Below are 13311 nucleotides of genomic sequence, written 5' to 3'. Positions count from 1 at the left end.
CTTCACACCACTCATAAGTCTACAGAAGAGGAAGCTGAAGCTGAAAAAGACTGAGCAAGCAACGGCAGATAAACCTTCTCAAAAAACATGCTGTGCGTTGAACCATTAACAACCTGTACTAGTATCTTTAAAGGGCTAATTTAATGAATGGAACAATTGCTGAAACACAGGACAGTTAGAGAAGCTTCTCACGTCTTTTCCCTAGCATGTGCTGAAATCCTTCCTTGCTGTTGGGAAAAGAGAAGCACGGTCGTGTGCATGGGATTGATTTCCCACAAGTCCCAGACTGCATAATACCAGGCATTCCACAGGGGCAGGCAGCAAACAGAATATTGTGTCCATTTTTGACAGTCTCTCCTTTTACTGTGGGCTCCCCACAGCGTTTCTTTTTAAGAAAGCTTTTGCACAGCCCTGTTTATATCTCCTGGCTCACCCATCTCCTCTTGCTAATATTTTATTTATTGCATCCTGATCCTAACAAGTGAGCTTCTTCCCCAATCACTGCTAATTAGACTGGGTGTCCCTCCAGAGCTTGTATGCACACAGATATAGACAGAACATAGATATGCTTTGCAATTCATAGGAAGTATTCAGTGACCATATAGCTTGTCCAAAGACCATAGCACTCGAACAGATACATTTTACCCATAAGTCCAAGTATCAGCAAGCAGAATTCATACTGCATTTCACTCAAAGCAGAAGGTAACAAAAGATCGGGCAAGCCTACATACTGATGTGGCAAAAACAATACAATGGTAGACACCTAAGAGGAACTATTTCTCTTCCCCTCTCTCCAGTCCGTTTCAAAAAGCTGGTTACTGGCTCAGGGTTGAACCTTGTTTATCTCAAAGTCATCTCTCTGCCTTTGATACTGGCAAGAAGTTTTCCCAGCCAAAAATGCAGACTTTGAATTTCCTTTTGGGGGTGAATCCATTGATTGGTACTCTTTTTTCGCATCTCCAGGGCAAAAGTGGAAAAGATGAGGTGAGGCTCTGAATGAAGAACGGGGGGGACCTGCCATGAGCTAGATAGTGGCTGGGGGCCTTGCAGTAAAAGCCAAATGAAAGGGCATTTCTGGAAGCTAGAAAGATGGTACTGCAGTCCAAGGAAATGTCTCCAGAAAATAAGCAGTAAATCTTGCTCCCTGTATATAAGAAATCAATATTGGTATTGGACCAGGGACATCAGAAATGGAAGAAGGGAATTTCATACTGAAAAAGGTATTTACAACACAGAAGATCTTAGACAAGTGAATAGAGCGCCGTATTTCACCTCGTGAATTCAGTCATTAAACAGAATTAACAGCAGCCATTTTTCATCCGTTGCAGGAAAAGATAAGAATAGTTTGGCCAACCCTATGTATCAATACAAAAAAGGCAATTCAAAGGAAGCCCTTCTGAGCATGTTTTTATACATGGATACATGAAGTCATTTAAGTAGGCTCATTTCCAGGGAAATAGTTAAAACGCAACCAGCACAAGCTATGTGTAGGAGCTGGTAGCAAGTCAGGAGTTGCTCAAAGCAGGATTTAAACTTCTGACCTTCCAGCTTTGGGAAGAAGGGGGAAAGAAACAGTAGAGGTGGATGGGGAGTAGGGGAGAAGGTCATAAATCATATCATTCCTCCACAAGCATTCAGAGTGACATGAATGAGTTGTTCCCCACCAGCAATGCTGCAAAAGATGAGGAGCTGAGCAGGTGGGCTGCAGGATGGACTCTCAAGTAGACCCAACAGAGCAGTTCTTCACAGGAAACAACAAATGAGTGATTTGTGAGGCCGGCTCGAGTCAAATCCCCTTTAGCCACTAAGAAAGTCACGGCAAGTTAAGAGGAGAAATCTACAAGCCTCTAGCATTCCTGCATGAGGGAGGCAGGAGATGTGCTCCTTGGTGCATGGCAGAATAGAGCGCTGTCATTTATCTCCTCACCAAAGACTGTATTAAAAATAAAAGCTGAAAAGTCACCAGCTGGATGCCATGCACATGCTGGGCAGAAGGCCAAAGGTCTTGCTCTTTCTCACTTTACAAACATAGGCCCCTAGCACAGGAGATGCTAAATATCAAAGGGCATAGCTTAAACTATCCCACATACTTGGCAGGGTTGGTGGGGAGAGGGTTAACACCTGGCTGTGAAGACAACACAAAAGCCAAAGAAGGCCTTTTTTTAGCAACATGCTGGTCCATTCCAAGTTCATTTGTGGAGTAATCAGGTGGCTTGCTTTTGGCTACTCTTGATCCACCTGCCTGGGATTCAGTCAGTCATGTCAGACTACAACATACACACCAGCTCTTGACACCAGACTTCCTGCTCCTTGCCCCAGGTCTGAGGACATCTTTGCAGAAAGACCTTGCACACGGATGGTTCTGCCCTGCTGCAACTAAAGGTCTGAACAACAGGCACGTTGTATTTCTTCCCATGTCCCAGCACATACATCTTTATGCCCTCTGCTAAAGTCCTGTTGTTCTGTGCTCGAACAATTCAGTCAGAATCAGTCACAAGTTTGAGCAGCCCAGAAGAGCGAGCGGGTGCAAAACACATGCATGCTAGGAATTGCCTGGGCCAGTGATAGAAACAAAGGATACAAGTCACATCATCTCAGCGTCTCCACATCCATTTCTCCATCTTCACCTCTCCCTCCCCCATGCTGGTGAACATTGAGAGGTACCTGCAGGGCACCTGCTGTGACCTCTGGCCACAAACTGCTTACAGGTTCAAGCAGAAGAGGTATAGACTTCCACCCCTTCCAAACTGCTACAAAATACCCCAAACTGATCCAGAGGGGCCATTTTTAGTATAAGCAGACTTAAAAATGGGGCAGAGACAATGTCCTCGACTTTGAATCAGAGAAATATAGCAGCAGAGTTGCTGACTGATTCTAGATCCTACTACAAACTCCTGTCCCTGGGCCATTTCTTCCTGTCTACTCTCACAGGAGTGACAAGGTGTACTCCTCATTGCTGTCTTGAAACAAAACCTCACGGAAAGAACAAAGCTAAACACTTCTGACCGAGCAACAAAGACTTACGAGACACTTGTGGCACTTGATAGCCAGATTTTACATCTGTAAGTATCTACAACACCCAAATTCCCCTACACTCATGCACTATGCAAACATACGTACTAGTTGCTGACCAGGTTGTAAAACTGGCCTTTGTAGCTATAAAATAGGAACCTAGCATTTCAAACAAGCCTGGAGGCTCTACTGGGCTTGGCTTCTTTGACTGCAGCCCACTTAGAGAACATTTAGCCTTGTCCTTCAAGTTGTAGTATGTTTTTCCCCGCCTTTCGGGGGGTGCTGATGGGTATTTCAGTGAGGCAGAACAGCTTGTGTTTCTCCCTTTAAAAGCAAAGCGTGTGATGTGATTTCCCCATGCCCTTATCCCACAGGAGCTCCAGCAACAACTCCAGCAATGGCTGTAATGAAAAACAGAACTGGAGCTTTCTTTGGCCTTCACAGGGCTTGTCATCAGTAAACAACACTTGGGAGAGCATGTTGAAGTAGCCAAGTTCTCTCAAATCCTGGAGCACCCCAGCAAAATAGATGTATAGGGAGAAGTCATGAAACACTTCCATACAAAGAGCTAGGGCTGGAGACACACCACACTGAACAACCTCTAGACAGATAGGTTAGAAGAAATTAAAAAGGGACCCTAACTCAAAAAATTTCCTCTCCCCTTTATGACATTATTTGCCAAAGGATCAGTGCCCCGGTCTTCAGAGAAGATCCCAAGAAGGCTGCAATAGCGCTCTCACAGCTGGGAACAGAGCCTGCTTTCCTTGGAAAACCCAGGATCAGACAACCTGATAAGCACAGACCTCTGTCCTAATAAGCTAGGAGGCAGGACAAAAACAAACTTTGAAAAAGTGAAAAAGCATTTAAATGGTTGGAATCAACACCCAGACCAGGCCCTATGGACATTTTGCTGGCAGATTTGCATGCACAAGCTGTGCTATGCACACACACACACACAAATTCAGCATATATATATATATATACACACACACAAGCTACACATTTATATATAAACACAGACCACTGAAGCAGGCAGGAGCCAGGAACCTGCTGTCAGTTCCCTCTTCCTCTCTCAGGGACTTTGAGCAACACAGTTGTTCTGAGCTCCTGTTCCCGCACAATTTGTTTTCTGTAGCACTGACAAAGTGCTGCTGGTATTCTTAATACAGGCAAGGCACCACTCCTACCCTCAAAGAGCCTGCCTAACACCTGTAATTAGAGATATTGCGTAATGCAGCTAATTACTACCTGAATTAATTTACTTTAAATAATTCTTAGATATTGTCAGCTAGCCACACTCTCTTAATAACCTTTACACAAAAAAGAAAAAAAAAAAAAAGAGAGTTACACAAAGTATTAGTGCATATTTCATGTACAGACACATAGGTATCGTCTACAGCCTGGAAATTCAGCTACGACTGGCAGGCTGAGCTGATACCCAAACCTGACCTCACCGCTGTGCACAGAGAGGCGGCAGTGAAGGCCCCAGTTTGTGATTTGGAATGAAACGTCTCAGCAGAGTTGTACGGCATTTGTGACCAAGTCACATCCTCAGGTATTCTTGACCACAACCTGCTTGGGAGCAACACCCCTCACATCAGAGCAGGTCCAGAGCTGCAGAAGGACTCCACAGCTGCCTCTGAACAGAAAAAAAAATTATTCTATTAAACAGTCTTATCCCAACTGCTACCCTTGAGGGGGAACCACTTTTAGGGGAGCTCTGTAAGGTTTGGAGGGCTTGGGGGCAAGGAAGTAATGTGGGGTGATGGCAAGAACTGTCAAAGAGGGGCCCTACTATCATTCTCTCTTTAAATTCTCAGAGGCAAAGTATTTGCCACGTAGAAGAAAAGCAGCCCTATTCCAGCCTGCCCCAGGGAACCCTCTGCATCCCATGTAACACTCCTGCCTGCCACATTATTTCACTGCCTGCCTTTCCGCCTCTGTGCATTGCTGCCCAATGGCCCGTGCTTTCACTCACTTCTTTTGCTATCCAGATCCTCAGAGACCTTCAATGGAGTTGGACGTTGACTTCGACAGAAAATGCTAGTGCCATTAACTGGAGCAGCCAGACCAGCAAACAGATGTCCTATCTACCAAACAGATCAAACTTGGGAGCTCCAACCTCCTCTACCACATCTTAGTCCTGCAGACTGTCAGGGACTGGGCAGCATATAATGTAAAGGCAGGGTCTGGGCTGCCACAAACGCAGGCTGGGTAATAAGGGGCCTTCGCTCCACATTTGCAGGTGCTTACAGGTTGAAGCTGTGCCCAAGCACAGTCCATCCACACCAGTTTTGGACATACTCCACAACCCCTTTAATGCTTTGACACCAGGAGCTGGGCACCCACTCTGCGGCAGGCTTACTGCACAGGAAACTTTCAGAATGCCAAATTCTCTGCAAGACATTTTGAGGTAAGTCCCCTCTCAATACACAGGTGGCATGTGCAGAAAAGAGAGGACTAATCAATAAGGTCAGAAACATTTTATGTAGGGCATCCTCTACCAATACAACAGAGACCAGTCCTTACTAGACCAATAGTGTTTGACAGTAGCCATTGATCACTGCAGTACATCTGCTTGATAAGTGACATCTATCTTCAGCAGTAACTGACAGGCACGCTGGCATGCCCTCCAGACAAATGCTAGCTCTCAAGAGGCCGTGACAGTCAAACCAAGCAGGCCAAGAAGTCTATAAGAAAACCCCTTGTGCCATCACCCAGCTGCTGAATGGTGTGGAAGAAGAGGGCTGTTGTTAGCTGGGGTTGTTACATTAAATATTATTGCATGGCTTGTGTATTTTTCAAGTTCAAGAGTGAGCCTGGAGTTGAGGCCATCTAAAAGAAACAAATATTCTCAGGGCAGCTGCCTTGTGTTTATATCCCTGTTTCCATACAAGGGCATCAAAAGCATTACTTGCAGGGAGGGAAACCAAGGCATCAAGAGGCGGTGCAACTCGCACAAGGCCACATAGCCGGTCAAGAGTCCAGACAAGAATTCCTAGACTGCATTCCCCCAGGATATAAATGTGCACACACACGCAGAGAGCGACTCACTTAAAAGGTCCGTCTCTCCCAGCCCTAAATGTGGAACAAGCAAAGCAAGAGAGAATCACGACCACTCTGCGGTGCCAGATAAAGCCAAAAGGTGCAGAGTGCGCAGCCATGAGGGTGAAAGAAGAGGAAGCAGCTGGGAAGTTTTGGCAACAGAAACTTGTTTTTGCAAAACAAATGAGACACAAGGAAAGCCACAGACTTGCAGTGTTGTGTGGGAGCGGGTGGTCCTGGATCTCACAGGCCTCTGCTCCCCTGCTATGAGGAAACTCACGCTGCAATGTTAGTGGAAGTCTTGCTTTTTGACCATGACTTCGACACAGTAATTACTGTGAGTTCCTCAAGGTTTCCTGGAAACACATGCTCAAGGATGAGCGTTGAATTCCTTTTTTCTGAGCATCTGCTGCCATCCGGTGGCAAACGCTGCAATGGCACCCAGGGCCTCCCAGGGAACCTTTCGCAGAGCAACAGCCTGGGCGACAACCTGCAGCCTGGCCTGAGTCACTGGGGAGCCCAGTCAGTGTCCAGAGCAGGTAGCTCCTGGAAGAAGGGAGGGAGGGAGGGAGCTGTCTCACACTCCTATAGACAGGGCAAAACCTGGGTGAATCACAAACAGAAATCAACTGCTGCAAGAAACTATCAAATCACATTGAGGGCTGAAGCTGAGACAATTGTTTAGTGCAAGCCCACTCCTACCAAACCAGGACATCCCCTCACAGCCCTTGGTCTTCCTTCAGATGTTGTCTGCTCTCTTATCGCTGTCCCTTCTACTCCCCTTGCCCCAAGGTGGAAAAGACAGTTTCCCCGCCCCGGGGCCAGCGCTCCAGTAGCCAGGAGGCATTGTAAAGGCTGCTTTGCCAAGTTCCTGCAGTCCAGCTGGGCACACAAATGCATGCCAGGGACATCAGCCAACTCTTCATGTTTTCTTATTTGCAATCTTGTAAATAAAAGTCAGTCAGACAAGAGCCCTGGGGGACCAGCCAGAAACAGTCTAGTCCCCCATCAGCTGAGTGTCTGCTCTACATGAGTCAGAACTCAGTCTGGCACATGCAAAAATACACAGAGCACTGCAGTTTGCAGGAGCACCGCACGGCAGTATGTTAGACTGATGCTAAAAAAAGAAGCAACCACATACCTAGACACTCTGTGGGGACAGAGCTGAGATGCCTGGAAGTTAGTATTCCTCAGCCAATAAGAAAGAGAAAGCTATCTTAAGAGATAGCTTTATCCATTGCAAAGGCTTAGACATAACAAGTAATAACGTAGGAAGTGCAAGCCCAGATCTTCACTTTCCAAATGTTGCAGCAAAGGCTCAGCTCATCATCTGTTGTGTCCCAGTACCTCAGAGCAAACGCATGACTGTGCAACATGGCATACACTGTGCAAAACAAACTGTTCATCTTACGAGATTACGCATATAGATAGAATATTGTAAGCATTGCTCTCAATTACTCCAAATAAATCCAGTTGAACTCAACAGCATTTCTCCTACTTTGTGGTGGTGTAACCAGCAGCTCACAATGGACCACTTCAGAATAGATGCTTACGCTTCAACCTGTAATTGGTCAGAAGCACTGGAGAAGAGCAACGGAGATTGAAGCATTATCTCACTGCCTTCTCCAAAGCACCAGCTCTAGAGCGTTAGAGGCCAGATCCACACCATGTAATTACAGGACCTTATTAGCAGAATAGGTGTAAGTAACCCCAGCAACCTAGGTTCCAATCACATCTGAAATGATGTGACTGGAATTATTAATTCTGTAGCCATTAGGATTCAAGCGTCTCAAAACTCTTTACTAAGTTCCCTTCCATCTATGTTGCACAAACACAAATAGCAGAAATCCATCTGTTCAAAGCTCTTTTGAAAGAACAAACCCAGAATTTAGAGTAAGTCAGTATCTGTTTTATACAGAGGGAAACCAAGGCACAGCACACCAGCACTGGGATCTGCAGCAGAACCATACAGCACCTGGATAGATGGGCAAAACCATCAGCCCAAGCCCTGTGCGACAGATGTATCTTTCAATGGGCCAATAAGCAATTTGTCATGAACGCCAAAATGCTGTTTGAAAGAAATAAAAGCCTGGAGTTGCAGAGAGGATTACAGCAACCGAGATCCGCTGGCAGAGTAAGTTAAACTGCCATCAACACCCACCCATGCCTATCAGCCTCTCGCTGTCAGGAACAGTACAGTGGGTTACCTCAAACTGAAGTCCAAGTCAAAATAAAATGAAATACCACCCATACGAGGCACCACTCATAGGTGGTGCTGGCAGGAGACACACATACAGAATTGACACTTTGATGTGGAATACGAAATATATAAAGAAAGAGCCATGTTTTGCACTTTGGTGTGGCACCTCTTTACCTGGTTTCCCTTTTAACCAGACAGGAGGGGGTACGATAAGAGAATTTCAAGCTGACTTTGTCCAAGATGGTCATCTACAGGCAGATGTTACTTCTCTGAAGTGACACAGAAAATCTTTCTCTGTATCTTTGTCAGGGACTCTGTACTGAATTCCTTTACTCAACCTTCAACTCATGTCAGAAGAGACTGTCCCAGTGTACAGGGAGAAGCACCAGGGGAGTTCTGTCCCGCTTCCACCCAGCACATTGCCTTGTGTCCGTCCACCTTTTACACTCAAGAACCCAAGTTGTACCCCCCCAACGGCAACAAGCCTTACACAATTTCTTTTCCCTCTCCAATATGCTTCTTATTTCTCATTCCATCTGATGCACCTGCTTAAAAAACAAATGTGGTCCTATCACCCCAGAACAATACATTTCAAATAAGCATATAAAAGACCTTTTATTGACATGAATAAATTGATTGGGACCATTACTTTGTACCTGCTTCCCACAGAAAAAGCCTCTTAAAGGCAGCCTGAGGCAGGGAAGCAACATTTACATTTAGATGAAGGCGTTTCTGTCACAGCACCTCCCAACAGTTTCTGGCCCCAGGTATTGTCTCCAGAAGAAATTAGTAAAGTCAAGGAGCTTTGCTTTAAATAACACAGAAGGAAAACAGAAAAAAAAAAATATTCTACAGTCCCACCACAAGCATATTGTGGTCTGAAATCACATAATCTGTAGCAAAGCAATGTCAACAGGTGAAAGGAGAGTAGCATCACATCAGGGAAAGACAGCAAAGAGCCTACATCTGGAAACGGATTTTTCCAGCACAAACTCTACATTAAAATGCCCTGCTTTGTGTATACCAGTTACAGAGGTTTCTATCACCAGGCCATAAACAGTTCCCTCACGCACTGACAATGGGCTAGATTCAATGCTGCTGTGAAACACAGTAGTACCACTGCAAATTTACACCATGAAGGCTTTACCTCCAGCCTTTACTCAGTTCATTACACTCTAAGTCTTCAAGACACCTGACAAATTAAATGCACGGTACATTGCTTCAGTACTGATAGAGTGGAAGCACTTTGCAAAGGTACCTATTTTAATGTTTTTTTTTTTCCCCCAGTGAGCACAGATCTGACAAGGATTTTCCCTGCCCTTGGCATCCACTGTGTCCCCAACCACCACAGAAATGTCAGTGAACAATAACTGACCTGCATTTTTTGCTGCTGTCATTGAAAGGCTCATTTGCGCTAGAAATTTGTCCTGTTTCAGCACTACACAATAGTTATAAGATTAAAAGCAACAGATGCAAGTATAACTAATAAAATTATATTTTACTGTCTTACCTACTGTAAAGGAATAAATATCTTGCAATCAGTCAGCTGGGGAAGAAAGTAAGTATTTCCACCTCTCTAATCAATACCACCTACAGTAAAACTCAGCACAGACCAGGCTTTAATGGAGCAGCTTGATGGATGAAGGACAGACAGATTACAAACCCTCTAGGTCCAGCACATTCTCCTGTTTAGCTAAAAAAGCAGATCAAAAGGGGGCAAGAAACCAAGAAGCCTCATAAATAGTTTAAAAAGTAAAGAAAAGATCTGCAACAGATTCTGAAAGAAGGTATAGTCAGGGGATTATTTAAGTATTGTCATCTGAATGAATGGGTACTTACAGCTCAGTGCCACCCTAGGGAATCTGAGCAGAGACTTCAGTCCAAGTCTGAGATCAACTCAGAACAAGTTACAACCTACACAAATGCAGACAAAGCTTCCCCATACGCTGAGGCAACTGCAGAAAACTTCCCGGATGCTCTCCTGATGGCCTGCCCTCACCTGGAGGGTCCCTGTACGTAAGCACAGAACATGCACATGATGGAATGTTTAATTAAATGCTTTTTTATTACAAGCAGTGAGACACTCCACAGTGGCCCTATGCCGACGCTAGCATTTTGCAAACCATTTCAGTTCTGCATCACAACACACTTGTACACTTTTCAAACTGTGGCAGCAGTTGCAAACATGCATCTGCTCATTCTGGAAAATCAGCATCATACTTGTTTTTCTCTTCTTGAGAAGTAACATGGTGGCACCAGGAGCCAAGTGAAAAACACACTGGCACAAGGGCACAGTGTATATAGGGATTTACATATGTGTTAAACACAAAACCCTTCAAAATTCCCAAAGGTATAGCTCCAGAAGCTACTGAAACGCTTGGCACTCTCCAGCCTTCCTTCTGACGTGCTCCTCAAGCTCATCATCCTTCCTGACACATCAGCAAGACGGGGTATATTTATATATATATTTTTATATATACCTATCTCCCAGTGTATATCTTTAGTGGCTGTGTACCTATACAGTGTTAATAAGTCCAAACTATGATCCTCGTTTACCTTCACATTTCCACCCCTCAAACAGTGGCAAGAGGAACACTTCCAACATAAAACAACCTTGCTGGCAGATACACCGGACATTGTGCAATTTTGTCCACTAGAAGATTTAGGGCTGAGTGGACCCTTTGACAGAAAAAAAAAAAAAATAGAAGAGCACCCAAAGAATTCATGTATTTCAAAACGGACACTTTGACTGTTAAATAATTCCCTCTGGTAATCCTCTCCCCCTACTTCCAATAAATTGTCACAGACTTTTCCCTCAGTGACAAACAAAACCCTCTGTTATTATGAGGTGCTGAAGCTCACTGGAGCTTCTTAGGGAAACTGTGTAGTGTGTCCCTTTACTCCTTTGCTACTGAGCATCCTTTTGTGCTTCTTAAAATACTGCTATTGATATCCATTTTATTTGCTACTACATAAAAAGCATTTAGGTGTGAAGGAACAGACTAGAGAGAAGCCAAAAGAAGGATAAAACAGTGACAGTTAGATGACAATAAAACAATCCAACTTAGAGGGAGGAAAACCCCCCACAAGGCTGTGGTTGAGTATTTTGAAAGCATACATTCAACGATGTTACCAGGCCAGGAATACTAGATTCCTTGTAATTGCCTAGACTTTGTAATTAGGGTTCATTCAAACAAGCTGCAATGCCAGAGAAATTTCCATCTTACAGATTTGACTAATAGTCTGTTCCAGCAAAACCAAGACCCCAGGCAAAGGGAAATACAACTCCACTGACATCACGCACAGCTATTTTCCAAGGCCAGTGCATCAATTTATTCCATAATTTCTCTCCCATACACATGTTCCCTGGTGCAGGAAACAGCCTTGCAGCTGTAGCAATAGACAGGGGTGTTGATAAGCTAGGCAACAACTTTGCAGAGCATGCTCCTTTCTGGTGACATTGCCACAGGTAAGGATGTTTGACAAATATTTAAAGAGCTAACAAATAATGAAATAGAATTGCAATAGGATTCAGAAACTCAACAAACCCAACAAAGGCATCCAGAGTAAAAGAATGGTTAACAAGACCGATTGCTAGAATACTTTCTGGGTCTTTCACTTTGACAACTGTACTTCTGAGTTAATCTAAGTGTGCTTTGGTGTAAGGGACAGCACGCTATTTCATTAATATTAATAATCAGTAAAGTTATTCAGGCTTACGTTGAAGCTGGGCTTGATTTAGTGCCCTAAAATTTACATACTCTGAATTCCGAAACCTGAGAGATGTACAAGCAATGGAAGTATCAAATCCTGTCCTAGATGTGACTTCTACCTGCCAAGTGTCCTCCACTCACCAAGTCTATTTTTTTTATAGTGCCTTCGCCCCCTTCTGCAGAACAATGCAAGATTAGCCCAACCCTTCCCACCACTCATGCAACCAGAAAGCAGATTTAAACAACATTTATTGGGGAGACTCATTTCTCTCCTTTGTGAGACCCAAAGAAGACACGCTTATGTTGTGCCAGAAACCTGTGCTGCATCAACATTCACTGGTACATCTGTCAGGTGCCACGGGTGACCATTCTTAGAATACAGTTTTACAAACCATCTGAGTTTATGCAGATAAGTGTTTTTTTTACCAGATTCCTTCACTTGTTTTTTCTTTAGGAGGACAGTGGGAAAAAGTGTGGCGATTCGGAACAGGGCAGAGAAGTACATTCTTTATATATACGTGCTGATTTTGCATGGGCCAAGTTACCACTTCTACAGAGATGAGCATTTGTAAAAACAAAAAGTAGCCTGGCTGAGTCGTCCACTTGGGATTTGCGGTTTATATTATGTTGTTTTTATCTTTTATTCCAGTTTGTTTTCGCAAAGTCAACACCATGAGAAAAATAAGGCTTAATTACTTTGCATTAAAGAAGGAAACAACAGTAGTTTGCAAAGGATGACTCGTACATGCAGGGCACCCAGAAGGCTCTTCCCTCCAACATCAGACTTCGAGTCTTTCTGACACAATTAGGGTAAGAAACTACCCTGGAAAAAGACCAATTACAAACACCAGCATGGTTTTCTCAAGCTTACCTGTCACAAAGGAGGAAAAACATCTGGGCCTGTCAATGCTGGAGCAGCTGACTGGAACATATGGAAGAGCACCTGCGACAGCAACACGGACAGAACTGAGCACACAGAACAAGCCCCTGGCTCTTGGCTGCCTCAGGGACCAAAGAATACTTGCCAGGAGGAGCACAGAGGGACCCGGCTCCTCGGTGGACCAAGGGACACCACCAGGAAGAGCAGTGGGGAAGCCGTCCCCCCCTTGGGATCGAGGAACACCGCCAGGAGGGGCCGGGTGACAGCCCACCCCACAGCCAGGGCTTCCCTCCACAGGCAGGCAGACATGGCCACTCTCAGAGAAAAGGCCATGCCCCAAGACTCCCTCCCACCACCTTTCTGTCACCCTTTTCCCTGTCACAGCAGGAGAAATGCTCTTACCCGCCCGGCCTGAGGGACTCTCCTCACAGCACCTTCCGGAACCTTCCTGCCCGCCGCTC

The sequence above is a fragment of the Charadrius vociferus genome, unplaced genomic scaffold, assembly GCF_000708025.1.
Source record: "Charadrius vociferus isolate BGI_N301 unplaced genomic scaffold, ASM70802v2 scaffold477, whole genome shotgun sequence".
NCBI classification, from domain to species: Eukaryota; Metazoa; Chordata; class Aves; order Charadriiformes; family Charadriidae; genus Charadrius; species Charadrius vociferus.
Note: the sequence above shows the minus strand (reverse complement) of the source record.